Below are 19,047 nucleotides of genomic sequence, written 5' to 3'. Positions count from 1 at the left end.
TTTTTGTAATTGGTACTTAAAAATTTTTCCCTTTGTTCATTGATAGTATATAGAAACAATTTTTTTTTTGTACATTGACGTTGTATTCTGTAACCTTGCTAAACTGATTAGTTCTAGTAGTTTTTGTGTAGCTTTGATGAGAGATTCGGATGCTGATAGAGATGTGGCTTTAGGGAGGGAGGACAAATTCCCCCATTGGCTAGGTTAAGAAATGTGAGAAGATTCCCTGGGAACTGATAACCAATGCTTTACCTAAGTGTTGAGCATGAGGGCTGGGTGGGGAGGGAATTCTCCCATTGTCCTACCTATTGATGATGTTTAGAGGTTAAGCAGTGAGTTCCAGGATTCAAACAAGCTGCCCAAATGGTACTTTGGTTGTTCACTCTCTTCTGTGTGGGAGGAAAAGGAAGGTTATCCTGAGAATGTGTTAGCAAGCCCTGTGGCCCTAGTCAGAGGCAATATTGCTTGGCTGCTGAATCAACAGATCCCCCAAAGTGAAATAAATTGTGTCAGCAGTGAGGATATAGACCTTTGGGTGAAGAAACAATATTAGAAGTTGGTTTGGTTGAACGATGGGACTGGCTGCTCAAAACTGAAAGTAAATGCAAAGCCATGTTTATTGTTTTGTGCCACTTTCTCAGACTGCATCCTCTTATCCCACCTTCCCTGTGTACCTTGACCTCAGATGCTTCAAAGGAAAAACTAAGTGCTCTTGGGAACTCTGAAGGAGAGGAGAGACTCAAATTTTTATGGCTCTGTTGAATACAGGTGCTGAATTCACCATCCTTCCTGGTCCCATGTGAAGAGGAAAAGATGGCCACAGGTGTTGCCAAAAGTGCCAAAGCCTGAAGGGAAGAGCTGCAGTGATATGTAGGTCCCCTGAGCTGGGGTGCTTTCCATCTATTGGAAGTTACATGAGGGAGGAAACAACCCCAGGGCTTGAACCCAACTGTGGAGAGAGAAGCTAAAGGAGAGAAAAAGCCTACCTACAGCTGTTGGTGTCCCCAGCATCCTTTTTCTCTCTTGCTACCTGCTCTTCTCTGCAGTTACACCTGGGAGTGTCGTAATCATTTGTGGCTATTACCGTAGCTCCTGATGTGTGCTTATTAGACATATTGGTCATATTTTGGTAGGGGAAAAAGTACCTGAATTCAACTGGTAGATTTGAACAAAGTTTGCAGCTGGGAAATAATGTTAAATTGACCTTCTGGGTAAAGCCCTTAGCCTGATTACGTATACAGAGTTTACCTTAAATGTTTGGGCCTGGTTCACTGATGATTCAGCTAAGTGAAAAACTGATGGTGTCCACTGGGTGGCAGCCACTCTCCAGCTCCAAGGACAACTCTGAAAGACCAATTGTCATAAGGGCTGATTATGATTAGCACAATAGCCTAAATTAAAAGTTGTTTTCTTTGCCTTAGACCAGGAGTTGGCAAACTTCAGCCCATGTGCCAAATCTGGCTGCAGCCTGTGTTTGTGCTGCTTTGAGCCTGGGAATGTTTTTTACATTTTTTAAAGCAGTGCGAATAAAATGAATACACACCAGAGACTGTATGTGGCTTATAAAATCTAAAATATTTACTATTCACCCTTTACAAAAATAAAAAGTTAGCCAATCCCTGCTTTAGACAGTACTCCAACGGATCAAGTATGTTATATTTTTCCTGAGTGGTGGGCTATTGACAGTGGCCTCACTTGGGTAGGATTACAGAATAGCAGATTAAAGGCACATCCTCAATGAGACCACAGCTGTGGAAACAAATCACAGCTGCCATTTGGAAGGTCTTGGTCACTCATATTGATGCTTAGAGTAAGGGCCTGTTTTTTCATGAGAGTGACTAGAATCAAATTGCTGATCAAGCCTACACTGCCCAGGTCACCACCACGGCCACCTGGATCCATCATTGTACTGGGTGTGGCTAATGTATCCACCACCATAGACTGGGCCAGAGATACAGTACTATATGCTTATGATGTACAAGCCATCACTACCTGCCAAACTTGTCACCCCTCGCAGAAGTTGGCCTGTTTTTCTCATGGTGAAGGACCTTTGACTCCATCTTGGGTCTACTGGTGGTCCTTCACATAACTTTTTCAGGAATGGTTTTGTGGTCCAGTCAGATCAACTGACTGGCTATACTGTTATGACCCTTGAAACGAATGTGTCATGTTTTTGGCCCTCTGAACGACTTACATTCTGACATTGGTGTTCTTTTTGTCACAAAGGCCAAACTCGGTGGGGCAATAGTCAAATTGTTTGATGGAAGTTCTGTGTTTCGTACCCTCCACAGGCATCTGGTATTGTTGAGTACTGAGTTGCCCTTCTCCAACATCAGCTTAAAAACATTTTTGACTGACTCTCTTTCACCACCTCCTCATGCACGTACCTTGGTAAGGCAGTTTGACACTAAATGTGGCCATCCTCAGAAAGTGATCATCTCTTGACTGCTTCCTTGCTAATAATGATCAGGGCTAAAAGGGCAGAAGATAATGTAGACCTGTTTTGAAAATTCAAGATTTTGCCTTAACTATTCCTGAGCATAATGCTTCTTTCTTTCCCGTAATAGTTATTAGGCTATAATGGTTGGTATATCCTCAAGGTGTCAGTTTAGCCAAAATGGGGAGAGTTGGATGGCAGGTACAGACTTTATTTGTGGCTGGGTTTCCAGAGATTCTAACCATCATGCTAGCCCACACTTATCTTTAAATATTTATTAAAATTTTTCTGGTTTCTTCTTGTCCTCATTTATGGTGACTTCCTCTTATTACAGCTGTTGTACCAAGGATGAAAGCAGCTCTTCTTCCATTTTCTGGGTTTTATTTTGTTTAGGTTTCTTTGATAGAAGAAATCTCCCAGCTTTATTATTTTTTTTAAATAATGATTTTTTTGGTTTATTCAACATGTTCTTATATTTAGGGTGAGAATGATGTTTTCTTGTGACTGTAACTTATGCAGAAGAAGAAGTCTCTAGGGAATAGCTTTTAAATGATATAAAGCATAGAAAGCATTTTGTGACACAAATAGGGAACACTCAATAAATGTTAGTTTTTATTTGTGTCATTGCTATTGTTGTTACTTATGCTATCCTTCTCTTAAAGGAATAGATTATGCAGTCAAATTTCTTTTATTATGATCCCCTCTGTGATCCAAACATTGTAGCTAGGCAGAATCAGGTAAATAAATATGGAACAATAGATATTTTAAATCAGATAGAGAAAATGAATATCATTTAAAAAAGAATATTTTTTTCTTGTGTTTTTATCTTCAGAATCAAGGAACTGCATTGATATTAAGTGGAAATTTTTATCATGAAGATTCAAAAGCAAAAGAAAAACACACTTTGTTACTTAAAAATGCATTGTAGCTATTGCTAGTAATGTGTGACAACTTTTTAGTATAGTACCAGGTAACATGATAGGGTAGAAATCAGAGAGCACATTACCAAGCTGTTTGATACTACAAGAGGAAAGTCAGAGGCAGAAAAAACATGATTTTCTATAGAATGCCAGCATATTAAAGTTAATTTCCTAATATATCTAATATTATCTTTAGCAATATATCTAATCAGAACTTTGATAATTATATGATATTCACATGGGTTCTTTCCTGAGTTATATAATAGTTCATGCCAACCTATTTGGTTATTATCCATGTGGATATCAAACATTATACATAAAACCTTTTGGATCCCAAATTCATTAATCCCCTATGAAAAACTAGGCTTCATATGACATCTCAAGGGATTGTATTTTATCTAAAATCAACGTTTGTCACTTGAAGATTTTATATATAAAAGTAAGCAGTGCTCATCATATTTGTGTTTAGAAGGGTAACTCTGAGTCTATTGGAGGTTAAGTTATGGCCTCTTAGAAGAAAAGATTAAATGTAGGGATTTAATGAGGGATTAGGGATGATATGGATTGGGGTAGGCATTGGTTTTTTTTTTTTTTTTTTTTTGCTGTCCGAGGGCCTCTCACTGTTGTGGCCTCTCCCGTTTGTGGAGCACAGGCTCCGGATGCGCAAGCTCAGCGGCCATGGCTCACGGGCCCAGCCGCTCCGTGGCATGTGGGATCTTCCCGGACCGGGGCACAAACCCACGTCCCCTGTATCGGCAGGCGGACTCTCAACCACTGCGCCACCAGGGAAGCCCCGGCGTTGGTTTTAAAGAAGAGGAAATGCCTAGGTGGAATGGATCATATTATTTTGTTTATTCCTGAGTTGATGTGAGAGTGTGTGATAATCTTTTTTGGCACAAGAAGTGGTTTTAGAAGGCATCTGCAATAGTTGTTTTTCTAGGTCACATTAAAAATTAATATAAAATTGTATGACTTACTTTAAATATTTTTTACCCTTTGGAATTTTAAAAGTATACCGCTACCTTATTAAACTGTAAAATGTCAAAGGTGCTGCTAGAACTTGCTTATGGGGCAAAAATTATTCAGAGACTAAGTTTGACTTTGAACATCATTTTGGATTTAATATAGGCTTTCAAGTAAGTATTTGATGATGTAGAAGCTAAGTTTCGAAACTTTTTGAGTGCAGTGGAGTAGCTGGCAGCAAATTAGCATTCTTACCTAGAAAAACAGGATAAAATATAGGCATTACATTACATTACGTTACTATAATATGAACAGCTGAGTTTATGTTGGGGGCATATTTTAAGTCTTAGTTGCATCTGTGATAAGTCTCAGTTTACCTGTTCTGTCCTAATCATACTGGCAATTACATTAAATATAAATAGACTAAAATTTCAATTGAAACACAAAACTTGTCAGACTGTATAAAAGAAAACAAAACCCAATTACATGCTACATTCAAGAACCACATCTTAAATATAAAGACCAGGGGAGGTTGAAGTAAAAGGATAGATAAAGATCTGCCATGCAGACTCTTAAAGGAAATCTGGTGTGGCTACACTAATGTCAAAGTAAACTTTAAAATCAAGACTAGATATAAAAGATGTATGATTATAATGATAAAAGGGTCAGTGTTTTAGGAAGTTATCACAATCCTAAATCTACATGGACATGGTAAGATAGTTTTAAAATATATAATGCAAAAATTGGTAGAAACAAAAGGAGAACTGGACAAATCCTCAATCATAGTGGGAGAATTTATGATAGCTCTATCAATAGCTGATAGAAGTAGATGATCAAAAAATAAAGAGATAGAAGAGTAATCAATGACCTAGTTAATAACTCTACAACATGTCACTGGAAAATGATAGAATACACATTCTTTTGAAGTTCATATGAAATGTTAACTAAAATTGACCACATAGGTCATATAGATTAATAGCTGTAAAGATTAGTGCAATTCTTATTAAAAGACACATAGATTTTTTTGTTTTTTAAAATTGATGATCTAGTCTAAAATTTCTTTGGAAATTCAAAGGGCCAAGTACAGCCAAGGGAATCTTAAGGAATAACAAAGTAATTGGAAGACTTTAGGATACCGGATATTGATTTTCTGTAACACTAGAGTTATTAAGACAGTGATATTGGTGCAAGGGTAAACTAATGGAACAGAATAGAGTGTTCATTATAGTCGAGAGAATAATGGCCTCCAAAGATGTCCAGCCCTAATCCTTGGAACCTGTAATATGTCACATTATATAGCAAAAGGAACTTTGCAAATACAATTAGGGATGTTTAGATAGAGAGATGATCCTGGGTTATCTGGGTGTGCTCAATCTAATCACATGAGCCCCTAAAAGCAGAAAACTTTCTCTGGCTGGAAGCAGCAGATAAATGCAGCAGAGGTGGGAGTTGGAGAGACTTCAAGTATTGGGAGGATTCTATGCACTATTATTGTTGGCTGTGATATTCAGGTGCCCATGTACAAGGGCTGGAAAGAGGCCTCTGGTTGCTAAGAGCAGTCCCCAGCTGACAGCCAGCAAGGACACAGAGACATGAGTCCTGAAACCAAAGGACTTGGATTCTGTGAACTTGAATGAGTTTGGAAGTGGATTCTTCCCAGAGCCTTCTAATAAAAGCCAAGCTGACAGACACCTTGATTTTGGTTTTGTGAAACCTGAAGCAGAAAAACCAGCCAAGCCAACCCAGACTTCTGACTTACAGAACTGTGGGATGGTAAATTTGTGTTGGTTTAAGCTACTAAGATTAAGTTAGTTGTGTTAACTTGTTACAGTAGCAGCAGAAAACTATTAAATCCGGGAAAGGATTTATACATACACTATCATCTGATTTACAACAAAGATAACATTGTAGTACTGTACAGAAGATAATTTTTTCCCCATTGGATATCCTTATGGAAAAGATGACCATTGACCCCCACTTCACATCATACATAAAAATTCATTTCAGATATATCATAGGTCCAACTGAGAAAGATAAAAAAATTAATGCTTTTAAATGAAAACATGGGAAAATATCTTCATGATTTTGGGTTAGGCAAGTGTTTCTTAAACAGTAAACAGGAAAATTTGATAAACTGGATCACATTACAACTTAAGGAAAGACTGTAAAATTGGATCACATTAAGAACTTTAGGAAAGATACTATAAAATACTAAAACGCAAGCCATAGAATGAAAGAAGTTATTTGCAATACATATATACAGCAAAAGATTCATTTCTAACAACCCAATTTAAAAAATGATCAGAAGACTTGTAAGATACTTCACAAACAGTATGTTATCAGTATGAACATGAAAAGGTGCTCAACACTGATACTTATTAGAGAAATGCAAATTAAAATCACCACAAAATATATATCTCTATACTTTCACCACAGTGGCTGGATAAAAAGATGACATTTCCAAGTGTTAAGAAGTTATACAATTATCTCATACACAAATTGGTACTACCACTTTGGGAAGCTGAACAGTGTTTACTAAACCTGAACATACATGTTTTCTATGATCCAGGAATTTCACTCATAGGTATATATCTGACAGGAATATTTGCTTATGTTCACCAAAAGACATGTGCAAAATGTTTATAGCAGTGCTATTTGTAATAGCCTAGATTGAAAACAACCTAGCCGTCTGCCTATGGTAGAACAGATAAATAAATCATTGCATTTTCATGCCGTGGAATACTATACAATGAGAATGAACAGTGCACAATTAATTTTAAAAACATAGATGAATCTCATAAGCATAATGTTTACCAAAAGGCACTAGATAGAAGAAGACTGCCTGTAGTGTGATTTCATTTATATAAAGTTCAGAAACAGGAAAAACTAACGTATAGTTTCAGAAGTCAGATAGTAATTCCTACTGTTATGGGTGGAGTAGTGACTGGAAGTTTTGTTTTTTAAAAAAGTAAAGATTTACACCCTGCTTTCAACAACATCTATGGTTATATTAATATATGGTTTTATTATCCTCTACTGTGGTTATATTAGAGGAATTGGCCTTTTAATTCTTTAATTTCCTTTTCTATATGATAAGTGATTCTGTTTCACTTTCATCAGTTTAATGGTACTGATTATTTACACTTTTACTTGAGTCTTGTACCTGTGCCAGGCAGGTAGATAGGAAGGTATATGCATAGTCAAAGGTAACCAACTGAGATTTATTTGTAAGTGATGGCTTAATTCTAGTGAAATTTTAAATTACTACTTTTAATTAACCAGTTTTTTGGCCTTCATTGGAGTTTACCTTTAGAGCTGCCTGACTTTGTTGAAATTTGGATTTCTCTATTACTTAGATTTATGATTAGTTCTGTAAATGTCCAGTAAGCCTTGGGTTAAATTGTGAGTTTGGGAAGAAGTAATTACAAGTATATAGTAAGGTTCTCAAAAAATCTGTGTACTGCAGATACCATCCTTCTTAAATTTGTCTATATAGGGCCTCCCTGGTGGCGCAGTGGTTGAGAGTCCGCCTGCCGATGCAGGGGATACGGGTTCGTGCCCCGGTCTGGGAGGATCCCATATGCCGCGGAGCGGCTGGGCCCGTGAGCCATGGCCGCTGGGCCTGCGCATCCGGAGCCTGTGCTCCGCAACGGGAGAGGCCACAACAGTGAGAGGCCCGCATACAGCAAAAAGAAAAAAAAAAAAAAATTTGTCTATATAAATTACAGTGTAATCTAGTGGTTCAGTATACTTTTTTAGGTATTCATGATGCTTTCTAAGATGGATTTTATTCTCTGCCCACATTAATATCTTTTCTGATTGCCTTGTTAATTAGATAAACCTTTAACTGTGAAATGTGCCATCAAAAATGTTTCAGTTTTGCTTTTATCCTTTTAAGGGAATTTATCACAAAGCCAAAGCAGAGATAATAGTAATGATTATAATAATAGAAATAATAGCAGTAACATTTATAATGTGTCTGACAGTATTCCAATCACTTCATCTGTATTGACTTATTTACTGCTTGCAGCAACTCTGAGAGAGGTGCTATTATTGTTAGCCTCATTTTAAACATGAAAAAGTCAAGGAACAGAGAGGTTAACTTGCTGAAGGTCACACATTGATTAAATGGATGCTAAGATCAAATCCAGGTCATCTAGCTTTGGAGTCTGTGTTCTTAAACCACTATGCAAGTAAAAGAACGATAAGGAGATTTTAAAATTCAGTTGCTAAGTAAACAAATCTGAAGTTTTTACGAAGTTTTCAAAGTTTTGAAGAGGTTAATTATTATATTTAAATAGAAGTGATTAATTCTTACGTAAAAATTTATAATTGCATATTTAAAATACTAATTTAAAATTTGCAGTAAGGCATGCAAATGTTTACTTATTTCATGCTTAGAAGTTTTGCTGTGTTTTTCTTTCCTTTGTTGAAAGAAGAAAGTAATTCATGGTCTATCCTATGGAAGAGTGGCAGGTTGTTCTATAGCTTCATGTGATGAAGTTGATATGGAAAATTGCTCCTTGGAAATTCCTGAATATTTAGGGACTTCATAAGAGTATTCTGGAAGCAAGCATTAAATGGAGAACATGGTACTTAAAAATCTATGAAGCAAATGAAAAACAGAAAAGAATTGCTATGAATGATAAGAATGACACTAATCTGAAAGATATTTATCTGGCTCCATTTATCCAGGTTTTTCTGATTTACTTATACATCCCAATCCTCAGTCTCTTTCCAGGTTGGTACATCTTTATTTTAAAATTTTCAAAGCTGTTTAAACTGATTTGGATGCAGCATTTATTTATATAACTTTATTTTATAGCTTTACAATTATCTCGTTTGATATTCAGGCTACCCCTATGAGATCGGATAAGGACATATAATTGTCCCTATTGTATAGATGAGAGGCATAATGCTTAAAAAGGTTAAAATGTATATACAAATTCACCTTACAAATAATGCAACATAACTGTGTTTTGAAGCACAGTGGGTTTTTTCTACTGTTATTGGTTACTTTCAATACGATTTTAAAAAACTTACATATGATTAAAATCACACTATTAAGAGTTATAATTCAGTTGCAAAAGATGAAAAGCAACTCAACAACGAAAATCAGATGATTGGATTAAAAATGGGCAAAAAACTTAAATGGACATTTCTCTAAAGAAGATGTACAGATGACCAACAAGCATATGAAAAGATGCTCAACATCACTAATCATTAGGATAATGCAAAATAAAACCACAATGACATATCACCTCACACCCGTTAAGATGGCTACTATCAAAAAATCCAGGAAATAACAAGTATTGGTGAGGGTTTGGAGAAACTGGTACCCCTTTGTGCTGCTGGTGTGAAAGTAAAATGGTGCAGCTGCTATGGAAAACAATATGGCAGTTCCTCAAAAAGTTAAAAATAGAATGATCATATGATACAGCAATTCCACTTCTGAGTATATATGCAAAAGAGCTGGAAGTAAGATCTTGAAGAAATATTTGTACACCTATGTTCAAAGCAGCATTATTCACATTGGCCAAAAGGTGGAAGCAACCCAAACGTCCATTGGCAGTTGAATGGATAAACAAAATGTAGTATATACGTAGAATGGAATATTGTTCAGCCTTAAAAAGGAAGGATATTCTAACTCAAGCTACAACATGGATGACCTTGAGATATTAGGCTAAGTGAAACAAGCCAGTCACAAAAAGAAAATACTGTATGATGCCACTTACATGAGATTCCTAGAGTAGTTAAAGGCATAGAAACAGAAAGTAGAACTATGGTTGCCAGAGGCTAAGGGTAAGAGAAAATGAGGAATTGTTGCTTAATGGGTACAGAGGTTCAGTTTTGCAAAATGAAAAGTTCCTGAGATTGGTTGCTCAACAGTGTGAATATATACTTAAAAATGGTTAAGATGTGAATTTTATGTTGTGTATTTTACCATAATTAAAATTTTAAAAGTGAATTGCATAAAGTTTTAAAAAAATGTAAATCAGATTATGCCAACCCTCCAAAGCCTCCCAGTATACTTTAAATACAATTTAAATTTTTAAGAAAAAGATTAAAAACTACAAGAAATGTGTATGTGTTTCTTAGAGTTAGGTATGCTCCTTCCCTTGTATTAAAGATCTTTTAATTTTTACAAGAAACCAAGTATCAGCAGGTCTTTTACTTTTGGATGAATAACAACTCAAAATATTTTATGAAGTATTTATGTGTGTTAAATGGGAAATAAAGGAAGATTTTAAAATATATTCAAATATCATCTTAAACAAGTTGCTGCCTTGATTTAAAGATCAACTTGCAATGGCAATCAACTTGCAAATCCAAGGGAATTTGCTATTACCTGTGTGTTTTCAGTTTTACCACATTGGAGCTATTCATAATGTGACATCAGAAGGTTAAGAATCATGTGGTGGTATGTATGTAAATCAGCTGATTTTGCAGCCAAATAATTTACCCGAATGTTATTGGTGTTCTGGGGATAAGTTTTATGATTGCAAATAGTTGGAAATGGTTGTGAATGATGTGGAGAGAAGGATTTTTAACTACGGACGCTTGGAGACTTTGCTGCAGTGGGTTTAACTCTGCATACTGACTACAAAATGAATGAGGGAAACAGAGCTCCAATGAAGACGATCTGGGATTTGCATGATTCAAAGTCCTTTACCTTAAAGGAATCCTTACTGATGGTTATTGCCATGTTAGAAGAGATATTTTTTTTTTTTTTTTTTTTTTTTTTTTTTTTTTGCGGTATGCGGGCCTCTCACTGTTGTGGCCTCCCCCGTTGCGGAGCACAGGCTCCGGACGCGCAGGCTCCGGACGCGCAGGCTCAGCGGCCATGGCTCACGGGCCCAGCCGCTCCGCGGCATATGGGATCCTCCCAGACCGGGGCACGAACCCGTATCCCCTGCATCGGCAGGCGGACTCTCAACCACTTGCGCCACCAGGGAGGCCCCAGAAGAGATATTTTTAATAAAAGACACATATTCAGAAATTTATAAAATAACATTTACTCTTGAAAATATTCAATAATGTCAGTCAAGGAACCTTGAATTTAATTATAAACCTATTGTACATTTATCAGTCCTGTTGATCTCTTTGCGTTAGTAATGTTAACCATACATCTTATTTATATGGTATCACAGGTCTCAGTGTGTTTTAACATATTACCCATTTGCTCTTTTAAGCAATTCTGAACATTAGGTAGTACAGATATTCTTATTCCCATTGTGTATATAGGTGAAGAGTCTGAAGGATATACATTTAGGCTCATGTAGCTAGTAATCGATAGAACCAGACTTGAGGTCGCTGTTCAGACTTTACTCTTACTGTTCTTTCTATTGTACCATTGATTTTAAAACCTGACTATACCCCAAAATCTTAACTCACAATTGCTGAGACAGAAGGAGGTTCTGGTACTTAAAAAAACAAAAAACAAAAAACAAAAATTCCCTGGATGTTTCTGATGCACATTATGGTTTGAGAGGCATTGTCCTTTACTATGGTTAATTAAATTGATTGCAGCAAACATTACTCTTAAATTATTTTCTTAATACAATGTACAATTTGTTGGGCATCTTCCCAGGAGATCTGGTGACTACTCATTGTATTCCATAGCTAGTTATCTGATATTTGTCTTCTAGAAGAGAAGGAGGTAGAATTGCTGCTGAGCCTCCAGTTCCTTATAGAGAAAACTCCTGATTGCTTAATAGGTCTTACAAATCAGAATATTTTTGTCTTCAACAGAAGTCTCAGGACTGATTTCTAATTCCATGTGAACTGAGAGTAGATAGGACTTTTTATTTATTTATTACAAATTATGATCTAAACTTCCACAAGGTAGAAGCAGATACACACACACAGAGACCCACACAGGCACAGACACACACACACACACACACGAATAATAATTGTTAAACGCATCCAGTACACTTTACTGCAATAGAGTACTAGATTTGACTCTAAGTATCCTGGAAACCAAGACAAAACAGGAACAAAAAAAATACGTCCTATGGATATCGTTATCTGTAAAGAAGAATCATATCAGTTTTCCAGGAGAGTCAAACTTCTCTCTTAAAAAAAAGTTTGAGTAACATTCAACATAAGCAATTTATAAAGCATAATGGATAAGGTATTCAATTATGGACTTATAAAAGATATATAAATGTTTTTCTATCAGTTTTACTATTATGCTTTTGTAAGGAGGTGAGCATCAGAGGTTTTTCTTAAAAGGAAGAAGGTTTAACTATTTTAAATTACATGCAGACATATTTGGTTGTTCTAAAAAGAGATAATTTTTGGTAGCTTCTTTCACTTTTCTAACAGGATTTTTCACACAGCAGCAGCTTTTTTTTTTTTTTTTTTTTTTTGCTGTACGCGGGCCTCTCACTGCTGTGGCCTCTCCCGTTGCGGAGCACAGGCTCCAGACACACAGGCTCCGCGGCCATGGCTCGCGGGCCCAGCCGCTCCGCGGCATGTGGGATCTTCCGGGATCGGGGCACGAACCCGTGTCCCCTGCATCGGCAGGCGGACTCTCAACCACTGCGCCACCAGGGAAGCCCAGCAGCAGCTTTTAATTTTGATGAAATACAGTTTTTATGTATTTCTTTTTATGGATGGTACTTTTTGTTTTAAATCTAAGAATCCTTGCCTAGCCCATAAGACTTTCTCCTGTTTTTTTCTAAGAATTTAATATAATTTTACATTTCACATTTAACTCTATGATCTAGTTTGAGTGAATTTTTCTTTAAGGTGTGACACAGGTGGAGGTTAAACTTTTTTGCCTCTGGATGTCCACTTTTTCCAGCACCATTTGTTGACAAGATTTTCTTTCATTGAATTGCTTTTGGACTTTTGTCAAAAATGAGTTGGGCATATTTGTGTGGGTCTGTTCTGGGTTCTGTATTCTGATTTATTGATATGTGTGTTCATCCTTCTGCTAATACCACACATTCATGATTACTGTGTCTGTATGTCTTGAAATCTAGAAGAGTGGTTCCTTACTCTTAGTTCTTTTTCAAAATTGTTTTAACTATTCTAGTTCCTTTGTCTTTCTATATGAATTTTAGAGTGATATTGTCTAGGTATACAAAATATTCACCGAGATTTTGATAGGAAGCATGCTAAACTGGATATCAATTTGGGGAGAATATGTATTGTTACTGTGTACTGTGTTGAGTCTTCCAATCCATGAACACCATGTGTCTCTCTTATTAGTTCTTTGATTTCCTTCACCAGCATTTTATAATTTTCAGTATAAAAGTGCTGTACAAGATTTGTTAGATGTACTTACGAGTATTTCATTTTCTTTTGAACAATTGTAAATGGTATTATATTTTAACTTTAAGATAATGTTTTCATGGCTAATGCATAGAAATACAATTGAGTTTTATATGTTCATCTTACATCCTAACATCTTGATGAACTCACTTATTAGTTCAAGGAGTTTTTGGTAGATTTTGTGTGTTGATGAGATGTTATATGTAATGAGGGATAGCTTACTTCTGTCTTTCTACTCTGTATGCCTTTTGTTTCCTTTTATTGCCTGTTGCACTGGTTAAATCTTCCATTACTTCATTCAGTAAGAGTGATGAGAGAAGACATCTTCATTTTGTTCCTGACCTTTAGGGGAAAGCATTCATTCTTTTTACCATTGAGAATGGTTTTAGCTGAAGATTTTTATAAATGCTGTTTATCAAGTTGATGAATTTCCCTTATATTCCTATTTTTTTTGAGATTTTTTTTTATTATTATGGAGGGATGCTGAATGTTGTGAAATGCTTTTTCTGCCTCAGTTGAATGATCATGTGATTGTACTTCTTTAACCTTTTACTATGTTGGATTACATTAATTGTTTTTCAAAGTTTGAAACAGCCTTGCATCCCTAGAATAAACCCCATTTGGTCTTGGTATGTAATTCGTTTTATATATTGCTGAATTCTGTTTGCTGACTTTTGGCTAAGGATCTTTGGAGTCTGTGTTCACATGGGAAATATTTGTGGGATTTTGTTTTTGTTTTTTGGTACTGTCTTTGGTTTCTGCATCAGGGTAATAGTAGATTCATAAAATCAATTTGGAAGTTTTCCCTCCACTTGTTTTCTGAAAGAGATGGTATAGAATTGGTATTAACTGTTCTGTAGATATTTGGTAGGATTTTCCACTGAAGTCATCTCAGCCTGGAGATTTCCTTTTTGGGGAGTTTTTAAATTGCAAATTCAATTTCATTAATGGTTGTAGGATTATTCAAATTATTTATATCATATTGGGTGAATTGTGGTAATCTGTGTTTTTTGAGAAATTGGTCTGTTTTCTTTATGTTGCTAAATTTAACTCCTTTATAGTTGTTTGTAATATTCCTTTATTATTATTTTGACTTCTATGGAGTCTGTAGTCATATACATCCTGTTTTATTCCTGATATTGGTAATTTGTGTCATATATATATATTTTTTCTTTGTCAGTCTTGTTAGAGGTTTGTCAACTTAATTGATCTTTTCTCAGACCCAGCTCTTTAGGGTATGTGTGCTGGTGACAAATTTTCTTAGTTTTACTTCATTTGAAAAATGTCCTAATTTCTTCTCCACCTCTGAAGGATATTTTCACTATATATAGTATGTAGGTTCACAGTTCTTTTATTTGAGCACTTCTTTCTTCCCTGGTTTCTGATCTCCTGTCATTTGAATTGTTTTTCTGCTATTGGTAAGGTGTAATTTCTCTCTTACTGTTTTCAAGATTTTTTCTTTGTCTCTAGTTTTCAGAAATTTGGCCATGAGTTGTCTTGGTACAGATTTCATTACCTTTCTCCTGTTTGAGGTTTGCTCAGCTTCTTGCATCTGTATGTTTGTGTCTTTTGCCAAATTTGGGACGTTTTCAAGGCATTATTTCTTCAAATACTTTTTCAGCCCTGCACTTTTTCTCCTCTCCTTTAAGACTCAAATGATAGGAAAGTTAGGACTTTACTTATGGTCCCGTAGGTCCTTGAGGCTTTGTTTATTTTTAATTTCTTTGGGTCTATTTTTCTGTGATTAAACGTCTTTATCATTTCTGTATTGGTACCTATCAGTTGTCTTTTTTCATTCAGTTTGAGATCTTCCTGGTTCTTTTTATGACAATTGACTTTTTATTTATTTTTTTTATTGAAGTGTAGTTGATTTGCTATGTTGTGTTAGTTTCCGGTTTACAGCACAGTGATTCTGTTATATATATATATATTCTTTTTCATATTCTTTTCCATTATGATTTATTACAGGATATTGACTATAGTTCCCTGTTAATACAGTAGAACCTTGTCATTTATATATTTTATTTATAGTAGTTTGTATCTGCTAATCCCAAACTCCTAATTTATCCCTCCCCAACCCCCTTTGGTAACCATAAGTTTGTTTTCTATGTGAGTCTGTTTCTGTTTTGTAAGTAAGTTCATTGTATAATATTTTAGATTCCACATATAAGTGATATCATATGGTATTTGTCTTTCTCTGTCTGATTCACCTCACTTAGTATGATAATCCCTAGGTCCATCCATGTTGCTGCAAATGGCATTATTTAATTCTTTTTTATGGCTGAGTAGTATTCCACTGTATATATGTATATATGGCATCTTCATTATCCATTCATCTGTCGATGGACATTTACGTTGCCTATTGTAAATAGTGCAGCTATGAATATTTGGGTGCATGTATCTTTTCAGATTAGAGTTTATCTGGATATATGTTCACAAGTGGGATTCCTGGATCATATGGCAAGTTGTGTTTTTAGTTTTTTTTTTTTTTTTTTTGCGATACGCGGGCCTCTCACTGTTGTGGCCTCTCCCGTTGCAGAGCACAGGCTCTGGACGTGCAGGCTCAGCGGCCATAGCTCACAGGCCTAGCCTCTCCGCAGCATGTGGGATCTTCCCAGACTGGGGCATGAGCCCGCATCCCCTGCATCGGCAGGCGGACTCTCAACCACTGCACCACCAGGGAAGCCCTGTTTTTAGTTTTTGTAAGGAACCTTCATACTGTTCTCCATAGTAGCTGCACCAATTTGCATTCTCACCAACAGTGTAGGAGGGTTCCCTTTTCTTTACACCATCTCCAGCATTTGTTTTATGTAGACTTTTTTTTTTTTTTTTTTTTTTTTTTTTGCAGTATGTGGGCCTCTCACTGTTGTGGCCTCTCCCCTTGTGGAGCACAGGCTCCGGACGCGCAGGCTCAACGGCCATGGCTCACGGGCCCAGCCGCTCCACGGCATGTGGGATCTTCCCAGACCGGGGCACGAACCCGTGTCCCCTGCATCGGCAGGCGGACTCCCAACCACTGCGCCACCAGGGAAGCCCTGTAGACTTTTTAATGATGGCCATTCTGACCAGTGTGAGGTGTAGTTTTGATTTGAATCTCTCTAATAATTAGCAGTGTTGAGCATCTTTTCATGTGCTTGTTGGCTATCTGTATGTCTTTTTTGGAGAAATGGCTGTTTAGGTCTTCTGCCCATTTTTTGATTGGGTTGTTTGTTTTTTAGATACTGAATTGCATGAGCTGTTTGTATGTTTTGAAAATTAAGCCCTTGTTGGTCGCATTATTTGCAAATATTTTCTCCCATTTCATAGGTTGTCTTTTCATTTTGTTTATGGTTTCCTTTGCTGTGCAAAAATGTATAAGTTTGATTAGGTCCCATTTGTTTATTTTTGCTTTTATTTCTGTTGCCTTGGGAGACTGACCTAAGAAAACATTGGTATAATTTATGTCAGAGAATGTTTTGCCTATGTTCTCTTCTAGGAGTTTTATGGTGTCATATCTTATATTTAAGTCTTTAAGCTATTTTGAGCTTATTTTTGTGTATAGTGTGAGGGAGTGTTCTAACTTCATTGATCTACATGAGGCTGTCCAGCTTTTCCAGCATCAATTGCTGAAGAGACTGTCTTTTCTCCATTGTATATTCTTGCCTCCTTTGTCAAAGATTAATTGACCATAGGTGTAAGGGTTTTTTGGGGCTCTCTATTCTGTTCCATTGATCCATAATGACAGTTGATATTTTTGTTGAAACCTGGGCATTTTGGGTATTACATTATGAACTGGGATCTTATTTAAATCTTCTGTTTTTGCTGGCTCACTCACACGTTGCTCAGGCAGGTAGTCCTGAGCATTAATTATTAATTAATTATTTGGATAATAATTACACATTAATTATTTGGAATGTGGTTTTAGAATTCTATTAAGGGAGGTAGTCATTTCCTCTTTACTGCCAGGCTGGAGTAGAAGTCAAGTTCTCCATTTGACCTCCTTTGATAGTTGAGTTAAGCTCTCCATGGCACTGCTGGGTGAGAATGGTACTTCTGGCCCCCCACTGAGTCTTCAGTGATCTCTCATTGTCTAGGATTGGTCGGTGAACATATATGAGGATGGATGAATATATTTGGAAGTTTTCCCAATAACTTGAGTTTTGATATGGGTTTTAGCCAGAGATATAAAAAATAGAGGAGAGTATAAATCGGTTCTGTAATTTATGCTCTTCTGTGCTTAGTCATGGAAATATGCTATACTAATGCATGTGCTAGGGATTAACATCAACTAGCTCTGTATGGTGCATGGTAATCCTCCTGTGTTCCCATAAACCAGAGATCAGTAAACTTTTTCCATGAGGGGTAGATAGTAAATATTCTAGGTTTTGTGGGCCAAGAGGCAAAATTGAAGATATTATGTATATACTACTATCACAAGAAAGAAAACATAGTTTTACAATTTTTAAAATTTTTGAAATCCAAATATAATTATAATAATTAAGTGCCATTTTTGTCATACACATTTACCAATTTAAAGAATGGAATTGGGTGGGGAATGATTAGAGTTTACAGTTAGTATTTCTTGTCGTCAAAATAAATTGTAAATGTTCATTTATTAATGCTGATTTGTATGGAGTGTTTTATTTTTGCATATGTCTTTCCACTCATTGAAAAGATAGTTATTGGTGAATACTGATATCAGTCCATGAACAGATAATTTTAATGGAGCACATTAATTATTTGGAATGTGGTTTTAGAATTCTATTAAGTTTTCTTGCCTTTTAACATGTACATTACATTGCAGAATAGTCACGTCCAATTGAAGATAAGGTGGAAGCTCCTTAGTTGCATAGTTATTAAGCGGATTTTAAAATATGAAAAAATTTCTTTCCACTTGCATCAGATCCAAAAAATGCTGCTCAAACTGTAGTTTGAACTCAGGAAACATATCTGTTGCAAATTTATTGGAAAAGGAGATTTCGCTTATTGTTTTAACTTTTCTCAGGGTGGGAATGTGTTACCTTTTGACAGCAAAGTGCACAACAGCTTGAAATTACTTAAAATTACTTAAGATTCAAACATCATTGGTAGTTGTGAAATGGTTATCACGGTATAGGTTTTACATATTAGCATTATTTTGGCTTGTAATTTTAGGTTGGATATATTAAGAAAATTACTAAATTTCCATCATGATAGTTTTTATCTTCACTTTGCTCAGTAATAGTTCTTTACTTAGTTTGCATCCTTTTTTAGGAGAATTCAGGGAACTTTTCTCATAGGAGGTAGAAAATGGTAGGACTTAAACATGAAAAAAATATAAAGTGGCATATGAGGATAGGTAATTGGTAATAGTCAAATGCATCTTAAAATGAATCTACTTAAAATGGGAACAAAATTTGGTGTAAGAAATGGATTAGGATCCTAATATTCATATGGAATTGCAAGGGATGCTGAGTAACCATA

The 19,047-nt window shown here is 36.0% G+C and overlaps 1 protein-coding gene across 3 annotated transcripts in view; it reads left to right on the top strand.

Annotated features, from left to right (window-relative positions):
• The window catches only part of GPHN (gephyrin), a 609,285-nt gene that overhangs the window by 92,886 nt on the left and 497,352 nt on the right, over positions 1-19,047 (top strand). The window contains exon 1 of one of the 3 annotated variants that reach the window (XM_060095977.1): positions 863-870. The exons of the other annotated variants lie outside the window; for them this stretch is intronic. The gene's annotated coding sequence lies outside the window, so the exon portion shown is untranslated. Of the gene's footprint in view, positions 1-862; positions 871-19,047 lie in introns of those variants that run through there. 3 annotated transcript variants of the gene reach the window in all.

This window comes from Mesoplodon densirostris, chromosome 4 (genome assembly GCF_025265405.1).
Source record: "Mesoplodon densirostris isolate mMesDen1 chromosome 4, mMesDen1 primary haplotype, whole genome shotgun sequence".
Lineage (NCBI taxonomy): Eukaryota > Metazoa > Chordata > Mammalia > Artiodactyla > Ziphiidae > Mesoplodon > Mesoplodon densirostris.
The sequence above is the reverse complement of the archived record's forward strand: the minus strand, read 5'-3'. Positions and strand labels throughout refer to the sequence as shown.